Source organism: Corvus kubaryi, unplaced genomic scaffold (assembly GCF_017639235.1).
Source record: "Corvus kubaryi isolate FWS band 111438036 unplaced genomic scaffold, C.kubaryi_AGA036_p1.0 37334, whole genome shotgun sequence".
NCBI lineage: Eukaryota > Metazoa > Chordata > Aves > Passeriformes > Corvidae > Corvus > Corvus kubaryi.
This window is the reverse complement of record NW_024581108.1, coordinates 4,563,532-4,589,318: the sequence shown is the minus strand read 5'-3', so window position 1 is coordinate 4,589,318 and position 25,787 is coordinate 4,563,532. Positions and strand designations below refer to the sequence as shown.

The 25,787-nt window shown below is 39.4% G+C and overlaps 1 long non-coding RNA gene across 2 annotated transcripts in view; it reads right to left on the bottom strand.

Annotated features, from left to right (window-relative positions):
• LOC121665566 overlaps positions 1 to 22,632 on the bottom strand; it is a 28,632-nt gene extending 6,000 nt beyond the window's left edge. For both annotated transcript variants that reach the window (XR_006016400.1, XR_006016399.1), the window contains exons 1-7: positions 22,559 to 22,632; positions 20,027 to 20,334; positions 19,346 to 19,486; positions 13,041 to 13,135; positions 8,775 to 8,832; positions 8,176 to 8,230; positions 6,258 to 6,491 (exon numbers count right to left, since the gene is read on the bottom strand). This is a non-coding gene — a long non-coding RNA (uncharacterized LOC121665566). The remainder of the gene's footprint in view (positions 1 to 6,257; positions 6,492 to 8,175; positions 8,231 to 8,774; positions 8,833 to 13,040; positions 13,136 to 19,345; positions 19,487 to 20,026; positions 20,335 to 22,558) is intronic.
• Positions 22,633 to 25,787: the final 3,155 nt, after the last annotated feature.

Sequence of the window (25,787 nt, the reverse complement as noted above, 5' to 3'; positions counted from 1 at the left end):
CTTGACAAGTGGCTTTTTCACCCTTGACTGCTGTTGGGAATTTAATGAACCCACCCTGAATATTTGAGGCAAGCGTTACAGCTTGACATGGAAGTTCTTGCATGTGAAATGGATATGAAAATGATGAAGCTCTACAGGTGAATTATAATGAGCTGTACAAAAGGCAGCACCTTTTCAGGCCATTTTTAAAGTCTGCTATGAGTAACCCAAATGTCTCAAATACTGGTTAGCTCCTTTATCACTCAACAGGTAACTTCTATTGTGCCTTGTATCATCATATAAAGTGGGATTCACTATTGAATTTAATTCCACTTAATTCTGGACCATTTGGGAAGCATTAATGGTTCTGGAATTAAATGTCAAGGGTTCTTACATCAGTTTAGTGGTTTGTGTCTGCAAGGAAATGCCCTCACTTTGCATCATATTTCTCTTATTTGAGTATTCTGATAGTGCACACATACACACACAGACGTCCTTCAGCAGAAACCACTGACCCTAGGGATCCTTTCACTTTAAGTTGAGGTTACCTGTCACTGAAGGTGACTGAGGTCAGCTGGCTTAAAATGACTGATCTATAACCCACACTTCCTGAAGAGATAATTTAAATCCAAAGAGAGAGTCTCATAAATTTCCAGGGAGATCTTAGTATCATAAAAATAGACTTGACACCACTCCAAAGTTTAGCCTCTGCCTTGACAAAGAGGAATCAAAGTCAGCTCTGGTGCAGATCCTTCACAGGAGATACTTCCCAAAGTGCTCCTCAGCAGTCTGTGCCTTCCTTATCTTTTGGCAACTTGTCACTTGTCCCTCTGCCAGCTTTCACTGATAGTGAGATATTGCAGCTGATGAAGGTGGGAGAGAAAAAGAACTTCTGCTTCTCTGTATCTCCTCCTTTACATCATTATTTGTGCAGATACTTCTGTAGAACTGTGCTCAGGGTGATTGATGCAGGGCACAGACAAGTATTTGTATAGGAAAATCCTACCACATTGAATAGAATTCTATAGAAACAGCTCTAGGAGCTTATTGGATTTGTAGAATGAATCTTGGTATATTTTTTTGAATTACCTACACATTAAAGATCTACACCAACAGCAACATTTGCTATTACGTTCTATGGAGTTTTTGCTGGAACTTCTCCTATTCTGCCTCCTGCCTGTCATAATCACATTGTTCCTGCTGCAACCTGAGCCCTCCACTGCTCTAGAAACTGGTTGAGATTGACCCAGTACTGCTTCCCAACACAAAGTGATTTCCTGTCTCAAATGACTAAACTGCTGCATTGAGCAGAGAAGGACTCTAATTTCACTGTCACCCTCTCAGCTGGCAAGATGATTCATCCGTTTGTTTATGTGCCGAAGGCTGCCTGTGAGGAGCAGGCTTTGGGAAGGGGCACGAAAACGGGTGATGATTTCATTTGGCAGCACCTAATACTGCTGCTTTCATTGGCACCCACCCATGTAGGCAGCTATGCAGACCAGGCAGCTTAACAAACAGTCACGAAATTATTACCATAAACTGTCTTCAAAGAATTGTCTCAATTCCTGATTGTCTTAAGACATATAAACACATTTTACCACAGTGATATTGCCTATTACAAAGGGATATCCAATTCACAAGGGACTTCTTCCTTTATATGGCAGTAAAAACAAAACCACTATGGCTCTTGCCAAACTTATTCAAAGTTTACATGGATTTGGTTTGATGAATGTGGTGGAAACTTATATCCAATATTTTGGGTACTGGCCCATACACCTCCTTACATCTCAGCAGTGCTTCTTTCAGGTTTTAAAACAGATTTCTAAATTCAGTTTTGTTTTATTTGGATTATAATGTTTAAAAAATAGACCACATGAAATAATACATAATTTTAGCTCTGTAAAACATGGCTCTTCCTGATGCTTTTTTTTTTTTTTTTCTAATTGGAAACAATAGTTAGTGATTTGTGCTCTGCTTTTCTTGGATGATGCTGTTCTAAGGTTATCTGTTGCCTCTAAGGGCAATTGCTCCTCACATGCCATTGAAATAAATCATCTTGTGATGAAGCTGGAGAGGACATGATGCTATAGTGAAGGTAACTGGTAAAGCAGCAAAAACCCGGGGGCTTGTCCTGTCTCACTACCAACTTCATTAAATTTCTGTGGGCTGGGTAGTTGAGTGAAATCAATAGGGTATTCTGATGGACTTTTTAATGGACTATGAATGTTATTGACAAAAAACTATTTAGTAATGGAGAGGCTCCCCCTTCCCCTCAAGTTTCAGCATTATACAGAAGGAGAAGGAAACATAACTTGTTTAAAAATCCTAAACCATTATCTTGGAATATTTTATAACTTTGAATGGGTGTAAACTAGTAAAACTTCAGCTTTCTTACATGTTGTTGGAAAGAATAGAACCAGAAATACCTTGTCAGAAGGAAAGTTTGCTTGCTTGGTTGTCTTTGGCACTCCTAGTGTTTAAATGTGAGGTGTTCCAGGATTGTCAATATGTACAGGACTCTTAACAGGAGTTATAAGAAGAGATCAATAGTTCTTCCTACAGCAGGCCATCAGGCACATAACTTACTGAAATGGAAGGCTCAGTGCTTTTGACCTCCCTCCTACCTCAACAAATAAATCTGGGGCTAGGGCAAGCATATCACTGGTCTTAGGCTTGGGGCCTTCTGGAAATCCCTCCATTAAGCAGAGCCCCTTGAGGGAAGAATTAATTTGTTTAACAAGGTTGGGCACCGTGTTCGCATATGAAGCATGAGGATACCTCTGATAATAGATGGTTGCATTCCCAGAGGATTTGGGCTCTGCTCTGCTCCCTGGGGTAGATGTTTGCTACCCCTGTGGGTAAAATCTGACCGGGAAAGAGAAGTAGGTGTCTTAAGAGATGGTCTCAAACTCAAGAGAATTAACCTCCGATGGGGAAATCTTCCCTCCTGGAGTACCCCTTCCTTCTGATGATCATTTGGAGGAGACGCCGCTGCCCAGCAGCACAATGGCAAATATGCTGCAGCTTTAGTCCGGGAATTCAGCCGTCTCCCGCCTCCGCTGTGACGCCACGGCTTCGGCCAAAGCCGCGCTTCCCCAGCTCTGCGCCGGTACGGGCGAGCACACGCCCACACGCCTTGGCCGAGCTTTTGCTTCACTTCGGACACAAACCTGCGGCCCGCACTGGCCCGGCACCTGCGGCCCGCACTGGTCCGGCACCTGCGGCCCGCACTGGCCCGGTAGCTGCGGCCCGCACTGGCCCGGTACCTGAGGCCCGCACTGGCCCGGTAGCTGCGGCCCGCACTGGCCCGGCACCTGCGGCCCGCACTGGCCCGGCACCTGCGGCCCGCACTGGCCCGGCACCTGAGGCCCGCACTGGCCCGGTAGCTGCGGCCCGCACTGGCCCGGTACCTGAGGCCCGCACTGGCCCGGTAGCTGCGGCCCGCACTGGCCCGGCACCTGCGGCCCGCACTGTCCCGGCACCTGAGGCCCGCACTGGCCCGGCACCTGAGGCCCGCACTGGCCCGGCACCTGCGGCCCGCACTGGCCCGGCACCTGAGGCCCGCACTGGCCCGGCACCTGAGGCACAGCGCGGGTCCCGTCCCGCCGCGAGAGCGGAGCCAGGAGCGGCGCGGCCGGTAGGGGGCGCTGCCTGCCCGGCTCGGCCCCCTCAGGAAGCGGTCGCTGCCCGCGCCCGCGAACAGCCGGGAATGGGGAATGGCTGCATCCGCCTCTCGCATCCTGCATGGACTAAGGAGAGACACGAGCACCTGGAGGTTAATTCCCGATGAAGAAAAAAGATATTGAAGCAATAAAGTTTAGAAGGATCCTGAACTACAATTTCTATAAGATATTTAAAAAGACCTGTCCTGGGAGGATTTTCATTATTGGTCTTTGCGCAAAATGAACTGCCATTCTTGGATTTTTTACAGTTCGTGATTGGACATGCACTGTCCAAAAAAAGCACTAAATTCAAATTTTTTTTCCCCTCAGATTTTCTTTTCTCCTTCAGCTCAGAACTTTTATTTTTTTTGCCTTCAGGGACATGCTGAACTTCCCATTCCCCCCTTTCCGCCCAAATCCCTTATTCCTTGTTTTCTACAGTGTTTTTGTTGGCTTTGGGGGAAAGGGGGATTGAAGAGGGAGGGACCTTTTCTTTGGAGCTGGACACACAGACTTTTTCTCCTAGTTCGGTTATTAAGAGTTGTGAAAAATCCCTTCAGCCCACAACATCTCCCAGTCTCCTGATTTAGCAGACCCTGGGGGTCCTGGGTGCCTTCGCCGCCTCCCAGGCCGGCACTGCCCTGTGCCCTGCAGGGAGGATGCCCAGCCCTGCCAGCATCCCCACTCGTGTCTCACCGAGCTCCCTGTGACAAGGGACACCCTCTGCCTGTGTGTCACCAGAGGCCTGGGATGCGAGTGGCGCAGGATAGACGTCTCCTTTCCACTTTTTGGACTGTGTACAAAGCTTGAAACCTAGCACAGGTATTTCTGAAATCTATTCCTTAAATATCTTAAATGAAGAGAGGAAAATAAATTTGGCTTTGACCTGGTATTTTTTCATCCGTGGATGTGTTTTTCACAGTGCTTTCCCAGTGTTGCTCTGAACTTCGTTTCATAAATACCTACATCAAAAAACCCCACAGATACCTCTGGGTACATTTATAATATTTCTCTATTCTTTGATTCCTTAATGTGAAATAAACGGAATCAACAATTTAGGTTTACCTATCTATGCTTAAAAAAATAATGAAATAGGACAGCTTATGGCTTTTCTCCTCTGGATGGCAGTAACTCCTGCTTAAACAGTCATGACCTGTGACTGCAATATCCTGCAGCAAGGGATTTCCTTTCCTTTGTCAGTGTGCTATCCAAAAGAAACATTTAATTTCATTCCTTCTATGTTTTTTCAAATCTAAATTTGAAAGCTAAGTAAGCTTTCAAAGAAGGAATCTGTTTAATGTAAAAATCTACTTGCACAGGTCCTATGTATAAAACCAGAAGAGGAATCAGAAGAAAGGAATTGGTGCTGTGCATTAATATTTACTTGTATCCAACTACCTGTTTCATAAAATTTGCCCAATGATGTTGAGAAAATCAAATTCCTTGACATTAAACAATGAAGCAATACCAAAGATACAGAAATGTCCTGTCCTGAGAGTGTACCAGAACATCTGCCACTTTAAAATAGTCTCAGTGTAACAGAGCATGTCTGGATTTCTTGACTGTTCATTACAACGTGAAATTTGGCAAGACAGAAAATACATCTAGTAAAGGTGATTTCCAAACACCCACTGTGCATTTATGTAAGTTAAACAAGAGGTATGAGCAGGAATTAAGCCCTTCTCCCTTCACATCTGAGCAAGTAACACTTTCAGTAACAGAGCTGGACTCACATGTAGGACTCATGTCTCCTCACCAGCCAGGACTAACTCTATTGCCTTGTTTTACTGCTGGTGCAAATGAGGCAGTTCAGAGCAGCAACTTTCAAAGATTAGTGCCTGCATTTATACAAGCGAATCTGCACTTCCTACTGATTCTGGCCAGCTGAGGTCCGTCTTTCAGAGCCAGAGCAACCAGCCTGATTTCTGGGGTGCTGTGAGGGCAATGCTCCCCCCAGCTCTTGGCTCAGCAGCAGCATATGGAACTTCTGTTTCCTTATATATATATTATTCTATCAGACAAGAAGTTACTGATTTTAGTTGTGCATTCAGTTCCTGGTCTATAGACTGAGATGGCCAATGGGCCTGTGGTTTTTAGTAAAGGTGTTTTTCTACCAAGAGATTAGTGCTACCAATTCATTTGAAACCTTATTGTTTTCAAATGGAGAAAAACCCCTTGGCTCCTAGAATTAAGGAAAACATTTCTGCCCACATATTATTCAGTAGAAAAAACCAAAGGTGGCAAGTTTACGCTAATTTCTCCAGAATCAAGACACTGTTTATATTTTCCCTCTAAATTGATAATGCTCAGGAAAACAACTTACTTAGACAGCCCTATTTCTACAACTATTGTCCTGATCTTGAACAGCACAGTAAGGTGCTGCCCATTTTCTTGTCCTGCCTACATCTGACTGAAGGAAGCAAAACAGTTCTGCAGTACACAAGCCAATCCCATAAATGGTCCTACCCAAGCATCGGAAGCCCTCTGTGGTGACAGAAACATCAGTCCAGCACTGGAAACTAAGTGCTTTGGGAAGACATGGTGTCTCCTGAGTTTCTTCAACAGACAGGGAAGCAAATTTTGTTACTGCTCTTCTGGAAAAAGGGTGGCACCTACCTGGTGACATGAATCCAGCTCCACAGTGCAGAGGGAAATGGAATCACAGACATACTGTTTGTCTGTCTGCATACATTCCATACATGTGTTCGGACAGCTTTGTGCAGGTAATTTTCTTGAGCGGTGTAACAGAGATGCTCAAGAAGTTTACAAGACTGAAGGTATAAGTGGGAGATAAACTTCAAATTACTCCAAGCTACTGTTCTGGCCTCTTTTTTTGGAATGTAAGGAAACCTGAAAAATAATAAAGTGGACGCAGCTTGAAAGTTGATTTTACAGTTTGCTGCAAAGCTGAACTTTCAGCCTTTCAAAAGACAAGTAAAAGTAGATAAATTGTATTGCACTGGTTTTACTGCAAGTCCACACCTTTGAGATCCCCTGATTTGCTGAAAAATTTTCTCTGAAGACTTCATTAAGTTCTGGCCCTGACACCAATTTGTCAGCAAAAGATTAGGCATGTTGAGAAGCCAACCCAAGAGGTTCCTCCTTAGCACATTTGTGAAGGCCTGTTGCTGCTCATGCTGACTTCTGAGCTCAGGGGTAAAAGAAACAGAAACAAGAGGGACACTCCCCACCCACCAAACAAGTAGAGAGAAAATACGTGGCTGGTGGCATGCAGTTCTTTTCTGTCCTGTTAAACACTGCTCTCTCCCACTGCAGTGCCTGAGTTTGCCTCTCTTCACCATGGTAGTAGGACAGGCATTGTAAAAAATATTCAAATGGATTAAATGGTCAGCTGCAGATTTATTCTTACTGTGTAATTTTCTAAGTATAAGCTTTGTCCACAATTTGGGAGGAATGCTTCTGCCATGCAGCAGTGGCCTACCAAATACCTCTCTCAGCCCTGTGAGCAATTTGAGCAGCATTCTGCATGGTCTCTTTTCTGAAAAAGATGTAATTCATAAACCTCCCCCTTTCCCTTAGCTCCAAAAATGTCTGTACCAGTTTCCTAGATGGTGATATGTACACATGGCATAGTAGAAATACAGACAAAAAACACATGCAGCACTGCATATGTTTCAAAAAACCCTATTCTTCGTCTCCCTGATAGATCAAAATGGAGTCTGATGGAAAACCAAGATGCTTTCCTGTGTGCTGCTGGGGCTCACTATGACAGCTGAAGTCAGGAGAGGAGAAGGCATGCATGAACATTTCTGGCTGAGTTCCAAAATACAGAGATTTCAAGTTTATTGTGAGGACAGAAGAGCACTGTGCACTTGTATTTCTAGCTGTTGGCATTTCAACTATACCCAGCTAGTCAGAAGGATTGGTTATAGCTAGAGCTCAGTTTGAAAGGCGATTTCAAACAGATTAAAAATTCCTATTCATTACAAGCTTCTAAATTAAGTGAAACTCACTGAAAGATTGGTTTCTTTCTGAATCGTGAATAATTCTTTATACTGTGATCAGAGTATAAGGTTATTTTGGACTCTTCATTTAGAAACATATGTATGGGATTTATGCTAGCACTCCTAATGTCCAGAATTACAGAACTACCAACACTTTGTCAAGAAAAACACTCACTCTGGACTTTTTAAAAATAAAAAAAAATCAAAAATCTGTTTGGGACAGCATCCCTGTCTCAGACTTGAGACATCTTGCAACTGTAAGAGCACAAATGTAAATGCAAGATGACCTGCACTGTGTGCAAGGAATGTGAAGTTTTTCTAAATGCCTATTTCCCTGAACTAATTAGCACGTGCAGCCTTACAACAAGGATTTTTTGCTTTCTCATGCAAATGCAGTAGCAGGAGTGGACCTTACAGCACAGCCCTGGAAATGAGAGCAGGGTTGCCCTTTTGGGTCCCTTCTAGAACTTGCTTTCTGTATGTGCTGCATGAAGCTCCTGCAGTGTTACACAAATGGACAGCACAAATAAACTCCAGCATAGTTACCTCTGCTTTCAGGTTTGATTTACCTGAGCAAGGTCTCCTTGGCTTGTCTTTCCGTGTAGCATCAACTGCTGCTTCGACCTGCAGGAAACCAAAGGGAGAAAGTTTTCTGCGTGGGCTATATACACTTGTTTTCAAAAGAACTGTTGTATAAAACCCCCTATGCTTTCTGTGTTGCTGGAGTTGCCTGAGGCAGCTCTGTCATTGTTGATAATACATTAAGCACAATACATCAGCATGCCACAGAAAAAGACTTCCCAGGATCAGCTATGCCCTTTGTAGAGCAGTAAGCAAGAATGACTAAGGTATAAAAGGGCATATTGTGGTGAAGCTTTTATGTGAGTGGGGACAGCAAGGGCAGAGAAGACATAAAACTAATGTCTTCTGCAAGCCATGAAAAAATTAGCAAGAAGTATAAATGGGAAATCAAAGACAAGTAGAGCAGTCACACATCCAAAAAATCACGTGAACAACAGAGCTGTCTGAGTGATCCAGAAGCAAGAATCCTGTTTTCATGTGATGGCCCAACTGGCTGCAGAGATGGGGTTAGTTTGGCATCCATGGGCTCCCTCCTGCTGAGACTGCTGAATCAGAAGAGTTTACTGCAGAACAATCTGAGCAATACCTTGAATCTTGAACCCCAGTTTTGCACAATTAAACCACAGCAGTTCAATGGTCAGGGACTGTAAGTGAAAAGAAAGGACAAAGTAAATTTGCAGGAAGATGATGCGCTGTGACAGATGACCAAGTTATCTTTAAGCTGATGTATAAACTGGTTTCTTTGCAAATCAGCAGAATGCAATGCCCAGCTGCTATAGCCTCCCCAAGTGTAGTGTGCATCTCACTTTCTACTTGATCTCCTCTGCCCTGTCCCCTGCTGTACTCTGTGAACCTTCTTAAGGTTACAAAGGATCTTCCAAGTTACAAAATTGTCCTGATAAAATCGATACAATAGTGATACTTTTTGATGAAGCTATTTGTAAGCCCAAATATTCCACAGTTCTTGCTTGTTCCAGTCAACTTTTCACAACTGAGATAGATGTATTTGATAAAACAAAAAACCAAACAACCCTCCTCTCCGTCCCCACCCCCCAAAAAAAAGAATCAGGCCAATAATTATTCTATTAGCAGCAGACTGGTGGTTCAATAAATCAAAGACATGAAGATACAAACATGTGCATGGGCAAATATGCCCAGAGTCTTTCAATTTATAAAGTTTGCACTGGCAGTTGTTAAAATCTATATAACTAGATTTTGGAAGGCTTTGTAGAACTTCTTGCACACAGGAAAGCTTCACTTATTTGAGGGTAATCAGCACATCACCTCGTCCTTTTCACATCGTTCACATCCTTACAAAATGACTTATCCCAGTATCACTCCAGTCAAATTTTAAAAGTGTGCAATTGCTCAGATCTTCAGTACAGCAGTATCCCCTCGATGATCCCTCCATCTCAGAAGGGTGCACGTAATGGGGTATTTTGAATTGCACCCCGATGGCCAAGGCTTTGAAAAAACATTTGAAAGGCCAAAAAGTGCCAAGGTGTATAGAGTGTGCCAGGGTGTTAGCTGAGGGGGGTGCCACCCCTTTGCTTCAGTAATCACTCAATTTAAGGGTGTAGGGGCTGATAGGACAACCCAGTGCCATCCGTCAAATCCTTCCTGAAAGGTATCTGAGAGCTAATCTGCAGTTTACACAACAGCTGCAAAAAGGAGCAGTGATGCTTAATCATGGATCAGCAGGCCACTAATATATCTAGCAAACACTTTTCTTAGATTTTTCTCCAAGATTAAAGGCTTTCCTTTGGTCATCTTTCTTGGCAATATAGAGAAAAGAATGTAATTTTTGTTAAAGAATGTCTTTTATTTAAGAAATACTCCCTTTTGACTGATGTAAGCTCTTTGCTGCATAAGGAATTGAAGGAAATGATTTGCTTAATAATAATTAACATGGGAGTTTTTTATAAAAATTAAGGAATTTAATTTGTTTTCATATTCTTAAATAGCATTAATCAAAATTATCTGGTGGCTAAATAAAATACTCCTCCTTCTCCTCTTCTTTGAATGTTGTCCCCTATTGAAAGCTTGGGAAGAGAAAATTGCAGTTCAACGTTATGCCAAAGACTTGTCCCCACTTCAATTCTGATGGCCTGTTTTCCTCTGTTTCTGCCCTGAGTGAGATGGTTCACTGCAGGGAGCACCTGAGAGGCCTTCAAAGGAGTGCAGGGCTGGAGAACAGCAGCTCAAAGCACTCTGCCTTGCTCACGTCAACGAACAGCTTCAGAGGGAAAACACTCCCTGACATGGCATTTCCTTTGCTGCATCCTCGGCCACTGTGTGATGGGCAGGAATAGCAGGAGATGACAGTGATGATTTCAAGCTTTAAAACCCAGCTCTGTGGGGCCAGCTTCCAACAGGTGAGTGCAATGAAGAAAGAATGAGGCTTTTTTCATATTGATAAATCCAGCTGAATTGTGAGCGTTCCTGGAAGCGTGCAAGACTCTGATAAGAGATTTATCAAGCATGTATTACATCAACTGGCTGCTGTGCTGGCCCCCTGATCAGCTGCTTTTCCTAGCAACAGTACCCAGACAATAAGCTCACATCTATTGAGGGAGCACTTCACTGTCAGGGGAGATGCTGTTACAGTAATTCATGCTTGGGACCAGGTGTAAAGAAGGACAACCAGACTCCAGGTTTATATACACAAAGATGCTGGGAGAACTGAGGATCTTTTAAAGACCCTCTTCAGCTCAAGCTTCAGTTCTGCCCATCTGAGAGTCCCTCCATCTTCATAAGCAGCTCATTGGGGAGTCAACAGAAATAACTGTTAACAATTGAACACCAACTTGTGAGAAATGTAATTTCCAGATGTGTTTTTAATACAACATGTAATTAAGTTTTAACAAGGTTTATTTATCTCTATAAGGACTTTGCAGAAAAGCTTTAGTGGGAATGTAGAGGACAGAACTCCTGATCTAGAAAAGAAAAAAAGGCCCATGAATATATTTTCTTTTGTTACAATGAGACCGAGTTTGCAATTTCTTGGATTAAACTGGGACAGACTTTGAGAGTCTGTCTCTCAAAGATCTAAGAATTCTGAGAGACCTCAAGCATTCATATATTCATCACTGGCAATATTAAAATCCTGGCTAAGAATATTCTTTGTCTTGTACCCATATGAATAAGGACTAATTCCACTTAGGAAATACAAAATCTTGATTTAAAGGGAATTAATTTTGACCCTTGAAAGTCATAGGAGAATATGTCTCACATTGAAAATAAAAGCCAGTCTGCCCATGGAACAGTAACATTTGCTGCTATCCATAGCTGCGCACCTCCTCTGAAAGAGGTATGATGGCTTTTCCTGAAGCTATTCTGGGATAATTGTATCATTATCCTTTATAAATTCACATATATTTTTATAAGCAAAGCAAGGGTCCCAATGGTGCCATTAGAAATAATCCTTTAAGAGACTTCCAAAGATATGTCTTGTTTAACTTCAACAGAGAGTTAACTAAACACTCTACAGAAATTTTATTTTTCCTTAAAAGTAACAATAGATCCCTGTAAGTGTAAGTAAGTCGTACACAATCAAATGTGCTGGCATAAAAGTAGTCATGCTCTCACTCCTATAAAAAGTAAATAAATGGTGCCAATAAAGACATGCCAACACGTGAGAATAAATCTTTTGTTTTAAAGCACATTTAATCAAAGAACATTTTACAAACTTTTAATTTCATTAAGACTCAGGTCTTGACTGTTTGGGACTCTTTCTCAGTGACTAAATCACCAGAAGATTATTTGGGGTGAATTCTGCATTTTCATGTACAGATGCCACAAAATATTGCAAAAGCCTAGTTTACTTGAAAGTGCATCTTATTCTTACTGAGTTGTCACAGAAAGAGAATAGAAGTAAGTTTGTCCTAATCTGTCATTTCCTTGCAACACTATCCACTGCAGCTAGCACAAGGGAAGATTTGTTTTTCCAAGTCCAAGTGCACAGTATCAGGATCTAACCGAATGATGCTTATCAGGAATGGACTTACACTTCCCACGTAATAAAAATTACTTGTATCAAAGTATCAGAAAAAGTTTGTACCTGTAATACCTGGATGGATTTAGCAAATCATCTGAAGGAGGATTATTAATAGAAAAAAAATGAATGTATTGCTTTTAGTAGAGACTTCATTACCTCACAAACTAAGCAACAGTTGTTTCAGAGAATCAAACAAACCCCATAGCTGATTCCTCCAATTTTTTGCCATCTGCATCTCTTTAAAATAGTCACATAAAAATGACATCTTTGCAAAGTTGTGGGGGTTTTTTTAACAGAAAAATGTAATTCTCATGCAGTATTCTGTGAACAAAAACTTCAACACTTCTAAGAAATTAAAAAAGAAAGTGGTGAGCACATAAGGTTCTTGATACATCTGTTAGGAAGCAGAAAAAAAATCACAGAACCCCAGAAATGTGGGGAGTGGAACAAGAAAATTGGATGAAAGGGCTGTATCCCAAGGACAGGTGTATGATGACTATGAGTCACAAGAACTTACTCCCGAATAAACTCAGAGTGCCTTATAATGAATGACATAATAAGGATAGGCTATACCTTTCTAGTAAAATATTTCAGAAAGCTCCACTGAACTTTTTGCTCCTGAAATACTTTTTTTTCAGTTTCCTTAGGCAAAGAGAATGGTCTAAGCTAATATATTTCACTACCACTGAGATAGAGTGTAACATGTTGCTCAGCCTGCAGTGCATTAAGGGTATCTGGTATCCAACTGATAAAAAAGCAACTCTTATTTCTCAGAGGATAGAACCCCATGGCTCAATTGTGAGAGTCCAGATTAAAAGCTTTACAGTACACATAACCATTATAGTACTGTCTTACCTGGAGTCTGCATCTTCCTCCATGGCTTCAGTGATAGTATTTCTGTCTATGGTATTAATTTCTACCGGTTGGAGCTGTGGACATTTCTTGTTGCGCTGTTTGGCAAAGACAGATCTTAGATATTTTAGAAAACAGTAATATATGGTTGCTTCATAAGTGATATGCTGATTTATTAATCTAACTTTTGAAGGGTGTCTGTGTCTAATAGTTTCTATTTTAACATGTGGAGCTATAAAAAGATTTACTGGGGCTCTGGAGCCTTTATTTTCTACCTGGCTATTCTTTGCATTGCTCAGATCTGATCATGTATTGTTATATGTTTATCCACCTTGTGAACTTCTCCAAAATAATCTAACCCAGTAGGTTTTGACCTTTTTTCAATTTACGAGCCTCTAAATGTTTTTGAGTAAGATTGTGAACCCTCTCTGCACTCTGAATTTGAGATAATGGGTAATAGCATTGCTTTCCTTCGTTACTTGTCAGGAGTTGCGTGGAAATGGTCCCTTTGCCGTGGTTACAGGCCAGAGGTTCAAAACTATGTGTAATTTTATGGCCAAAGTCACAACTAGAGTAATTTGGCATAATTCTGCTGATTTCAAAGGAAAAATCCTTTGATAGCAGCAGTTAGAATAATGGCTAGTCTATTGTACATTAGTTGAGGAACTTCCTCTGGCTTTAGTCTTCCTCTTAAATTTCATTGTGGATAAGATTGAGCTCCACTTCAATGTAATTGTATCTCCTTTGGGAAATACTCCTTACTTACTACCCAGACTAGAACACATCAAAGAGCCCAAAAGGAATCTTAAAAAAATTTTACATGGGCAATCTCATCAGAAAATTTCTAAAATCTCATTTTATATTTAGTGTCAGATGTATCCTAGATATCTAGTTTTTAAGGTGGCTCTTCACTCTGAGATTACCTTTTATCTCAGTGGCACAGTATAACACATGCACAACTCTGATATAAATTATACAGTTAATAACATAAATTTTGCTTGGCTTCTCTGATCAAGTAGTTCTACTGTTAAACTCTTGAGAGATATTTTGAATAGAGTTATTCTGATTTACACCAGTTGATCATATGCCCAATTTTCCCAGTATGCTTGAGGCTCTTCAGGAGTGAATGCAAAGGAAATAATGTTCCTGTTTCTTATGAAAAAGAAAAGCACAAATAGTTAGGTAGGATTTAAGAAAAGTAACAATTAGGTCTGAAATGTTAATAACTAGATATCTTTTCTGAAGATAGTTAGAAGTATTTACATTTAAAAGACAAGAAAATTTCTGAAAAATTAGAGAAAAATGGAAAATTGTCTTTTATGCTGTTACTGTGTAGCTCACTTTGCAGCTCCATCACATGACAATGAATAAGTAAAGAAAACTATTATTATGCCAACTGCTCCAGGACAAAAGGGTATTACATATCTCATACAAAAGGGGATTTCTTTAAAAAGCACAGCACATTCAGTGTTTAGGGTTTGCAGTTGAAATTCATGGCCTTGCTTGCCAATATTATCATGCAGCTGGGTATTATGCTATTGCTTTACTCTGAGGGGAGAAAAAAATCACAAGAAACATATTCAAATGGGTTCCTATTGAACAGTTGTATTCTCTTATGTGGCAATATCAGTTTTAATGATTTTAGCATCTCTTCTCTAGTGCAAAGGTCACCATAAAGACTACCACAGAGAATTTGATTGCAAACAGAAAATGCCAAAAAGGTGCTTCTTCTGATTTAAAAAAATTATCACTAGAAAAGAGTATTAGGCATTATTTTAGCGCTGAGAACCTATGGCATTAACAATAATTTTTCTCTTATTTAACAGCCATGAGACAGAAGTCCATCTTTCTGTAGAGAAGGCTTCTGACAGAATCTCTTGTATTTGTTCTGTAAAACAAGGTTTTATTTATAAAATTTTAATTCAAATTCATTTATTATCTTTCCAGAAAGTCTTTCCTGTTTAAGCTGACCCAAAACATTCCTGATGAATAAAAGATTAAATGTAGTCTCAGAAATTTTCATCTCTTCATGACATTACTAGTGAAGCACTAATTTGGATGAGTAAATTACATCTGTCTTTACAGGATGGGTGTTTCCTGCACCTTCTATATGCAACCTTAGTCGTGTGATTATTGTGAACTAGCTTATTAAGCATCAATACTTTTTCTAAAATTCTTTCAAGTGAATGTTTTGTAGAAAATAATAACAAGTAACAAAGTGCAAGTCAAACAGTTGCAGAGGAACAGCTTAAACTTTTTCATTTGCATATGTCACATTTATTTTCTGGTTCTTAGATACATCCGTCTCTGGGTATCTCCAGCTATGTTTTCAAGTCCTGAAATGTTTTCTGATTTTTCTTTTGTTTTTCCATGAGTTGCCTGAGCACTGTCATCATAAAGTGCTGAAAGATATGTACTCTGAGTGATGTTATGTACTAAAAACAAAGGAATGGCACAAAATGAACAGTTTTGTGGCATAGGAAAAAAAAAAAAGCTATGAAATTGTTGCTTGGCAGGAATTCGTACAGAAGCCAGTCTGAGACACTGAGCACACTATGGTATCCAAACACTAAATTCATACTAACCATGGGTGTACAACAGAGTTAACAAAACAAAAAAGGTCTTTGAAAAGTTCTATAGCAGTGAGCATATAATTTGAACATACCCTCATTTCCTTTACATTAACCAAAAGTACAACAGATGCCACAGAATACTGCCCCAATCTCACTTGCTTATAAATAACTCTTCTCTATTGTGCTTCCATTCTTATTCCAAATGTTTAATTGTTTTGTCTTGTTAGGTATCAGGTATGTTAGGAAAAGTAGTGGTGATAGAATCCCAAATGGTGTACTTAGATGTGTGCCAGTATCAGCATTGAGATAGATGCTATTTGCACACCATTTTAGTCCTAATTTGGGTATAATCAGTTATTTAAATTTACTATACATGATTAAGCATTCTGATATTCGCTCTTCTATTGTTTTCCCTATTACTAGTTACTAAAAAATACAGTTCCAAACTTATGTGTCAAATATACATCAAGAATAGATACATCCATTTTGTGGTCACCAGTGTGCATGGTACTTATGCTCTCTCCATCACTGCAACCTGGTTGACTGAGATTCCAGATTTCAGAAACTAAAAAGGGATCATCAATACAGACCTGTACTTCTCAAAATACTCTGTGCAGCACCAGGGCCCAATGCCATAGCCCTTTTGAAAGAGACAGACAGATTATCCCCGTTTTATTGAAAGGAAGCTTTGCTCACAGGTGGCTGAAGAAGTTCAAGGTGCGAGGCAGATCTTTGCACTGCCACAGCTGCTGTAGCACAATCTGGAAAGTTTGCACTGCTACAATGATTTTGATGATGGAAAATTTTTCTTTGCTTGTAAGACTGCTAGAAGATAAGCCATCCTGACAGTTTTGTTTATTGGCTTTAGTGGAATGTAAAAATTATATATCTGTCCATAATGGCTCAGAATCCATCTGGGGAAATACTGGTTTGCCAAGATTCATGTTACTCTACTTTCAGTCTGCCATTCAGAGGATTAGGAGAGCAGGAATATTGTCCAAGAGGGGAACTGGTTTGGAAGCTATGTTTTCATTCAGAGGGGATTTCTTCTGACACACTGAAATCTCTTTTCTTTCACTGAAGAAAAAGTCTTAAACTTCAAAATTTAAAATAACAAAAGTGTATCCTAAACATTTGAGTTAAAGTAACCAAAAGGATTAATTCCATTGTTCAAACAGTGTTATGCTTTGTGAAAGTGCATAATTTGTGGTGCCCTGATATAATTTGTAGCTCTAACAGTCTCACAAAATTAACTTTCCTTTTGGATTCGCATAAACATTTCTTTACTTTAATGCTGTTATTTTTTAAAAAGCAGTAACATGGGAAAGTAAGGCTTGACTTTGTACTAGTGGCACTAAGACAAGTGGTACCACTGACCACATTGTACAAGTGGCACTTTTAGCAGCTCAGAGAGAACGTCTACAGGAGCAGAATCACCTGTGTTCTCTTCATAGGTTACTGAGACATCTCCAAAATATTTACCAATCACTTTCAGGATTAATATCTTGGATTAATATCTTCCTCCTTGTGCTCAATATTCACAGTTCATTTTACTCAGTTATTGTCCCATCCACATTTCATGAAGGAGGGAAAGAATAGATGTACTGTGCTTCCTCTGCCATGTGCACCATTTTGTATGGGACGGGCTTTGGAACACATGACATTGGGAATGCTGTGTAGAACATCCCATGAGACTGGCTGGATAGTGCCCCTGTACAACCTTGCATAAGTACTAGTTTGTTCATGCTGCCATTTAAATAGGATTTGGTTTTTTCTGCATAGAAACATTTTGTATTTTTTTTTAATTCTCAGTTTTTCTGGAATAATCAAAATAACAATACAAGATTAAGAAAATGCATTAAATGAGACACACTAGTTGCTGGCTGTGATTAATTAGTAGGATCACCCACACACATAGCTTCAATTGCTAGTAATTTACTTGCATGAATTCAGTAGAAGCAGACAAATTTCAAAATACCTCAATCACTATTATTTTAATTGACAGATGAATTTGTCTGTTGTAATTGCTCCAAAAAACATTTCTTAAACTGATAAGAGACAAAGTAGGATCCTGTTACTTAGATTGGTAAGGAACCTGAAGCCTAACCAAAAACCTTTAGTCAATGCACAAAATAGCCTTCCTTGCCTACATTTTGCTTTCAGCCTCCCAAAAGAGTTGCTCTCATTTACTTGTCTGTAGCAAGGGAGAGGATTTATTGCTTTGTTTTCAAGCATTCTTCAGTTCCAATGAGAGGAAGCCATTCAAGCCCTATGTCAGAGTCTTGACCATTTGGGGAACTATAATGTGATGACTTCCTAGGGAATTAAGTCACATGGGCTTAATAGCATTAGGGGTTCTGGTTATCCCTGGTAGAAACTAAGGAGCGAGCTTCTCACGCTACACTGGAAGACTTCTGCCTAATGCAGCCTCATGATCTTGCAGCTCCCCTCAAAATAGATCTGCCAGACATATTTTTGCCTCAAAATACAATTCAAAAATTTTTTTTCAAGTCTTCTGGGCTGTCTTACTGAAAATTTTTGTGTATTCTCTGTTAATTGTCCTAATTTCTGCTGAAAGAAGAACAGTGTTTTGCAATTACAGTATCACAACTTAACATTGACCACAAACTTTAAACCAGGGCACATAAGTGAACATAGTTTATTCTTTGCTTAAACCATCAGCACGGCTTTTGAACATAGTTTTAAAATAGCATTATCTAAAAAAATAACATTGTTATTAATCACTTCTTACAAGACCTTTAGAGGTTCTCCCTTTTCCTGTTCATAAATCCTTAGTATTTGCATTAAATTTTTTCTCAGACAGGAAACAGTAACAATTGATTTACATGGACAAAATCAGCTTTTCTCAGTTTTCAGTCCAGCTTCCTCTGAGATCTCATTGACCTCCAAAGTTCAGCTTCTTCCATGAAAGTTGTTTTTGGAATTAATAGCCTTCAACATCAAATCATCAAGTGCTATAGACATTACCAGTGCTGTAAGTAAAGCTTCAGCCTTTCCACATAAACTCTTATTTTCAGAGGTTTATAGTTTGGCTACAAAAATAGTTTTATGCTGAAACTTATTTTAAAAAGCTCAGTCTGGAAGCGATTTCAGTTTCTGAAAAATCTGCACAACTCTGTGGGTGTTTTCAGTCTGAAATTCTGACCAAGACTATGCCTTGCTATCTACATCCCATTGGTGCCTGACTTTCTAAAAGCGCAGATCCACTCCTGACAAATTTTAGAAAGACAATCTAAAAGGGTGTTTTAAAAATGATTATCTCATATGTTAAAGATTTTCAAATTGGATCTAGTCCGTGCTTCTTTGGAAGATAGTTTAATCACCTGAGCACTACAGTACTTTTCAGAAGATTTTAGCCAGCCTGAGACGTGAGTCCAACTGCTCTGCAGTGATGGAGGGCTCTCAAGGTTTCTCTGAGTGTCTGCATGCAGAGTAATGGAGGAGCCTGCTGGTCCTGCAGCAGTGGGAAATGCTGATGGACTGGGGGATGAAAACCTTGTAGAAAGGAGGCTCAAGAAAACCTGAATTGGGGAGTTTGGGTAGACTGTCACCTCCTGCCTTTTCAGGAGACATGGGAGTGCTCTGGTGGCTGGGGCTGAGTGCTAGGAGCCACAGGTGAGGGAGAGGAGGAGGAAGGCACCTTTCCAGCATCCTGAAACAAAATCTTCACCATAACTAGAGATACTTAGATCAAAACCAACAGAACTTACTTACATGCTGGTTTACACAATTGCCTTCAGAAGGGATTTGGAGGCACCATCTGGAGGGAAAGATGACAGAGAGATGCCATGGAGTTTCCAGTTTCCTTCATAGATAATTCCCATAAAGGGATGACTTGGTCCTGAGTCACTGCTACTGGAGATGGGAATACAAACACAACACAACAGCAAACATGTTCAAGGCCACAGGCTGCAAATGTTATTGCTTCAAAGCAAAATGTTCTCTTCTGAGATGGTGACCCAGTGCAATACACTGCTTCCCATGACTACTTGTTCTTCCCACAACAGAAATTTGAACAAGCCATAGGCAATATCCTGCCCCCAACTGCCCCCAAACTGGTCACCAAAACTAAAAATGTCCATCAGTCCTTCCACATAATTCTACAGCACAATTTCCTATGCCTGTGTCCAGCAGCAGGAAGACTATTTCATTTAATCAATATAAATAGTATCTTATACTTGCCATATGAAGGAAAAGACCAAGACGCCCTCTAGGTTATCCCTTGTTTCAGACATGTCACTCCTACAATCCAGACAGATCACCCTTATATTCATCCTGTGTTTTCAAATGGAAATGTATTGGTGCCCAAAAACAGCAAAGCAACATCCTCTGAAAAATGTGGCACTGGTAACCATACAGAATTGACAGTGCAGCATCTGAGTAGGAAATACCAACCTTCAGATCTTTGGGAGTGCTCCATTTGAAGCTGATCCAGAAATCCTTTTTTTGGGAACAGCTCATTATAACTAGGAAAATTCAGTCCAAACTCTGAAACTTCTTTTGAAGGCATAATAGCAGGGGAACCTCACAGACAGGATTAGAAGGAAGATAAAGAGGTAGCTTTACAGATGTCTGAAGAAGCACTTTCCAAATGTAAGGAATGGCGTGGGATAAAGCTTCAAACTGAGTGACTGAAAATCTAAGAAGTCAATGAAGGAGGCTGGCATCATGGGCTAATCAGTGAAAGAAGTGATTTCTTCATCCTGCATGAGAGATGATAGGTAGGATGAGGTGCAGGCTTTGAAGGTGAAGACAAGCTGCTTATATCTGATAGAAAAAGAGTGTTACATTTGACAGCCAAAGTGATGGGCTAGGCAAATGATCTCTGCAGTGCTATGATGTATAGAATCATGCTGCAAAATTGCATTTTTCAAAAGCAGAGGAATGGCTATTGAAATAATCAAGAGAGCTTGGTGATTACGTACATATCTATTAATTCTTGCACAGTAATAATCACTAAGTTCTATAACTCATTTCCACAGTAAGTTCTATAACTCACTTCCACAAGACAATTATTTTTAATGATTTTTTTTTAAACTTACACTAAGCATGTTGCATGGGAAGGTGGGAATTTTATTGGATATTTCTAATAATAGTGTTTTGTGTCAGCACTTTCATTGTAGTGTTCCTTTAAAATTTCTAGTTTTATAAAAGAAAAAATGACATACTAGCAAATCCTTTTTACATGTAACTCTTCTTGGTTTTGGCTAAATCTTTTCATTGAAACACAGCACCTGAGGTCATTCAGTGCTCATATGCACAGCAATTACATAATGTCTTAGCTGGTGGTCTCAGTTTATGCCTCTCTGGGCTCTGGTAGCCAAAGAGAGGTTATCCGTTACAACTTGGAGATGACTCTGGAAAGTCAGCATGTGGGATAACACAGACATCAAGTTGCTAAATGTGCCATACCTCTGAAACATAAAGGTTTAACAGCACTTCTCCACTTTGTTTGGCAGTGTTACATTAGAGTGGTTCTTTCCGTAATACATAATAAATTAATTTTATTCCCTATTGTAGCATATCCTTCATTTCCCCCATGCAGAGACTGGTGCATACACATTTTTCCAGGGCAAGGATTTTCCTATTAATAGACAACTTGGCTCCACACACAGAGATGAACGAACAAGGTTTGGAGTGCCTAATTTAAGGGACCATATGTCATAAGCTATAGTATCCTGTTAGGTGGGAATAAAATAAAGAAAGATTGAGAAGAAAAATAGCTTCCTACCATTAGTTGACCTCTCAGACTGAAATTTTCAAAGATGTTTATTTAGGTGTGCTGAGAACTATTTACTTATCCTGTGCATCATGTGAAGTTATGCATATTTCTAATGTATTCTTGATGGGGGTGCTGTCTCAGAAAAAGAACTTCTGAGTGTTACCACAAGACAAAAATAACAAAGTGATCCTGATTTATTTTTTTTTTCCTGGAACTGCCTTCAAAGTGTGGCCAGCTTCACATTTTTGTGCTTTGACTTTCCAGCTTGTGAAAACTGGAATACAGTTGTTTACTGTTTATTTAGTATCCTGTGATTGTAGGATATTGCAAATTTTCCTTTGCTAATGTAAAATACACTGGGGATGAATGTCTTTTTTTTTTAGCAAATTATATTAATTACTATTATTGTTTAACCAGTGCATCTCAGCTGCACAGTTCAAAGAAATGTGCTCTTTCAGACTCTTAGGGTGGTTATATAATCAGCATTCCTCACAAATATTTGAATAATTAGAGCTAGCAATCATATTTTCCTGGCAAGTTGTCCACTTTTGGGTGCAAACAGAGTCAGAGAACTAGAAAATCTAAAAATCAGCATTTCCATTTACTTCCTCCTGCTCATCCCATACATTTCTACTGTGTTTTTTCCTTCTCTGCTTTGTCTTTCTCTAAATATCTCTTGCAAAGTAACATTGCCAGATCATTTCACTCAGGTAAGGGAATGGGTAAGACCATGATCAGCTGATGGGAATACCTGTTGCACTTCTATTTTTAGGATGTGCCATTCCATACTTCCAGTAGAGTTCCAATTTCCATTTCCCTTATGATCCAAATTGACAGTCACAAGTTTGTGTTTATATGAAAAACAGAAAAGGAAGACATTTGCTAGCTAACGCAACTCACAATTTAATTGTTTTCTTCTTACGCTCCTCGTGACCAAATGCAGCAGAATAAAAGATTTGCTCTGTCAAATGAAAGGGATAAATGTTTGGAGAGAAAATTATTTGGACTGAAGAGGAATTTTGTGGGCATATTTTAACCAGTGATTATTTGGCTGCCTTATGAATCTGTAGTACTGAATATTGCCTGCATTCAGATACTCAAAAAGCAGAAATCAATAAAACGTAACAAATAAAAGCCACGTACAGGGAGAAAAATATCGTTACAATCACTTATTCACATTTGCAAATACTACAGACACTTCTCACCTTTCTTGTCTTCTTAATTTAGTTGGCAACACGGAGTCAAAGGTGATGTCTGGAGTTAAGAGCCCAACAGCTCTGGGAATAGGGAATAAGACTGATTTTAATCAACAGCAAAGCGCTATGATGTGGCACAGTGCCCTAGAGAAAACATTCCATTGCCCCAATCCTAAAAACCCTTTGGTGCTTTATGCCTGTGGGAGGTGTCCATGAGGACCAAACCCATGTCATGGGAACCCATCTCTAATGGGAAGAAGAAAATTTGAAACATTGCCTTTGATTGCAAATAGAAAATTTGAAACATTGCCTTTGATTGCAAATTAGACAGACATCTCAGTCCTGCCATATTTTAGCGTCATCACCCTATTACCTGTCAATTTCTGGTCATTTCAGTGTTTGGCAGCCCACCAAAAGGTAGATCCACTCCATATTCCAAAACAGACCTGAGGGCCAGAAGTCTGACACTTCCCAGGCCGTGATTCCTGTTCATTTGGGCCACACTGTCCTTGGGTTTTGCAAAAGGGAAGCTAAATATTTTGGTATTTGTGTTTTAAACTGTCAGGAAAGAGACTTTTTTGTTTAATGTTTTCTCTTTTACTTAGACCAGTGGAGATGTAATTTAAGGAACCCTATTGGCACGTGTCATTGGAGTCTAGCAAACAAGGGTCTGGACTTATGCTTCAGCTTGCTCAGTGCAAAAGAAAAACTGAAAAGTCAGGCTTTGGCTGTGTGTTCCCTTTGAAGAAAGAGTTGTGATTGTTGGCAGAGGAAGGAAGGAACTAGGACAAAACAAGGAAAGGAAGACGTTGTTTTTTTCTTTCCATCAGTCAGCTCCTTAATTTTTGCTGCCAATATTATAAGTCTAATTTACAACGTAAACATAAATCTATTTATATATTATTTAAAATTAAATTACAGAAAATTACATTGGTTCCATGTTGAAATCTTTGCGTATTGAGAGAAGGGAAAATGAGGCAAATAAACATATGAAGCAAAGGTCATTTTGCTGTCAACAGAAAATCGCCTCAGTCAGAAAGAAAAAAGTCTCTGTTCACATTTAATATATTTTTAACTCAGTACATATTCCATTCCTTGTAATGTCATCTCTTATTACAGAGATATAGTCAGAGATCTAAAATACTTAGGTCTACAACTGAGGTGTTCCAATCTCTAAATAATTAAATATATCAAAAAATGTACCCTTGAAAATGAAAAGTGAAGGAGTAGTCCTTCATCAATAATTTATTTTGGATACAACTTTGACCATAAGATGTCAAAAGAAAGGTATTATCTGTAGAAATTTGTTAATTGTCCCAATTATTTAATATAACATCTCTTAAGACTCTTCATGATAGTAAAAGGATTGGTGTTATGAGCCAAGTTGTTTGGATCTTTTCTGCAGCAACTCCTAACATCCCAATAATTATGAGCAAATTTTGAATATATCAAAATAATGCCCAGCTTTCTAATGCCCAGCTGAAAGATATGCCTACTTGTTTAATTAATAACAGAGAAATTAGATAGGGATACCTCATTACAAAATGTAACCAACAAATTATAACTTGTTTCAAACTTTCTCGTAGGAAATAAGGGAAAAAAATGTTTGCAAACATTAAAAAAAATTGCATTACTTTTATGTTCTCACATTATAGGTACAATTCTCACCTCAAAGAAAGTCAAGAATTCAGACTTTTGTATAAACAGTCTCTAAAGCAATGGAGGCTTCTAAGAGATTTCCAAGAATTACTTTTAAACTTAAAATGGAAAGAATCCACTTCTGCAAAATCTGTCCTTCCTGCAGTAAAACTGCTAAAACAGAACCTTTACAAAAGGGACACAGTGCAGGAACAGAGCTTAAGAAATCTGTAGCAAATTTAGGTAGAAGATCAACAGTAAGGATTCTATTTGACTCCATTTCCATTGATGTAATGTCTTTCATTAATTGGAAGAATAATACCTTCTATGCATTATGTAAAAATTCAACCTTCCCTCTTTTTACTACATACTTGTGGTACTAATTCTAAAACAGATCTTTTCTCTGCCACTAAGGAATACAGGTGGAGTAGTGGGCCCATGCCTAGAAATATAATATGAAAAATCTGTGAAAATAAAGAGAATGAACCTCAGAAAATTAAGTAACATTTCAAAGAATATAAAAATTTAGCAGCCAGATTTGTCTTTAAAATTTTGGGGGTTTGTTAGATTATATCCCAACAAAATCACATGACCAACCAGATGTTGGAGCAAGCTGTAGTTTTAATATTTAGGTTAAAAAATATATGTGACTACAAATGTAGTTCAAAACCTCACTTAAAATAGTGTCACCATAAACATTAAGGTGGCCCATTCTCACAAACATATTGCAAGTAGGAAAGAAATCATGTAAGTCAATGGAATCTTCATTTCAGTTGCAAAATACCTTCAGCTACATCTTCTTTGAAAGGGCACTGAGCCCTGCACAGAAATTAGCCCTTAACCAGGACTAAAGAAACAGCGCTGCAAACATCCAAACAGGCTTTTCTGCAGTTTAACTCAGTTTCCTAATGACAGTCAGCTTTATTCTAAAACTCTGGAAATGACTGTGATCATCAACAAATGAGACACTGAGATTTTACTTGGTTTAAGTTTCTACAGGATGAAAAACCTTGCAGGATCTTCCAATGAAAGATTAAAGCCAGTGGATATTCAGTACAATGTTTTCTTTTTTCCCAATGTGATAATTGCATTTACTTGGTTGGAAAAGGTGTGATGCTGCTTTTGTAGGTGGTGCTAAGTATGATTCTGAAGCAAGAGCAAGCATTTATGCTTCCAGGGTGTTTCCTTCTTGATCCAAACAGAGGACAGTAATCTTACAAAGCAGAAAGGGAGTAAATCAGTATTTGGTTTATGGTCTCTCTGGAAAAAAGTCATCTTACTGTGGGATCTTAGATTTAACCACAGAGTATTTAGTTTTTGGTGGGAAAGAAACAGCCTTCCACTTCCCCAATACAGAAAGAACTGAGTTGAACAATCCAGTTCCTTGAAATATTCAAGGGTGTCAAATCTGTAATGAAAATATTAAATGTTTTCTCTGATGCTTTTTGGGTGAGTATCTCATGTGAAGACAGTGTCTGGCATGCCTTAAAAACTGTACAGCTCAAGAGCCAAAGAAAATAGGAAAGGCAGCAATATCTGAGAAACTTCCTACTCCTTTTCACATGGTAGGACTTAGAATCCCATAGGATCAGGTAGTCTC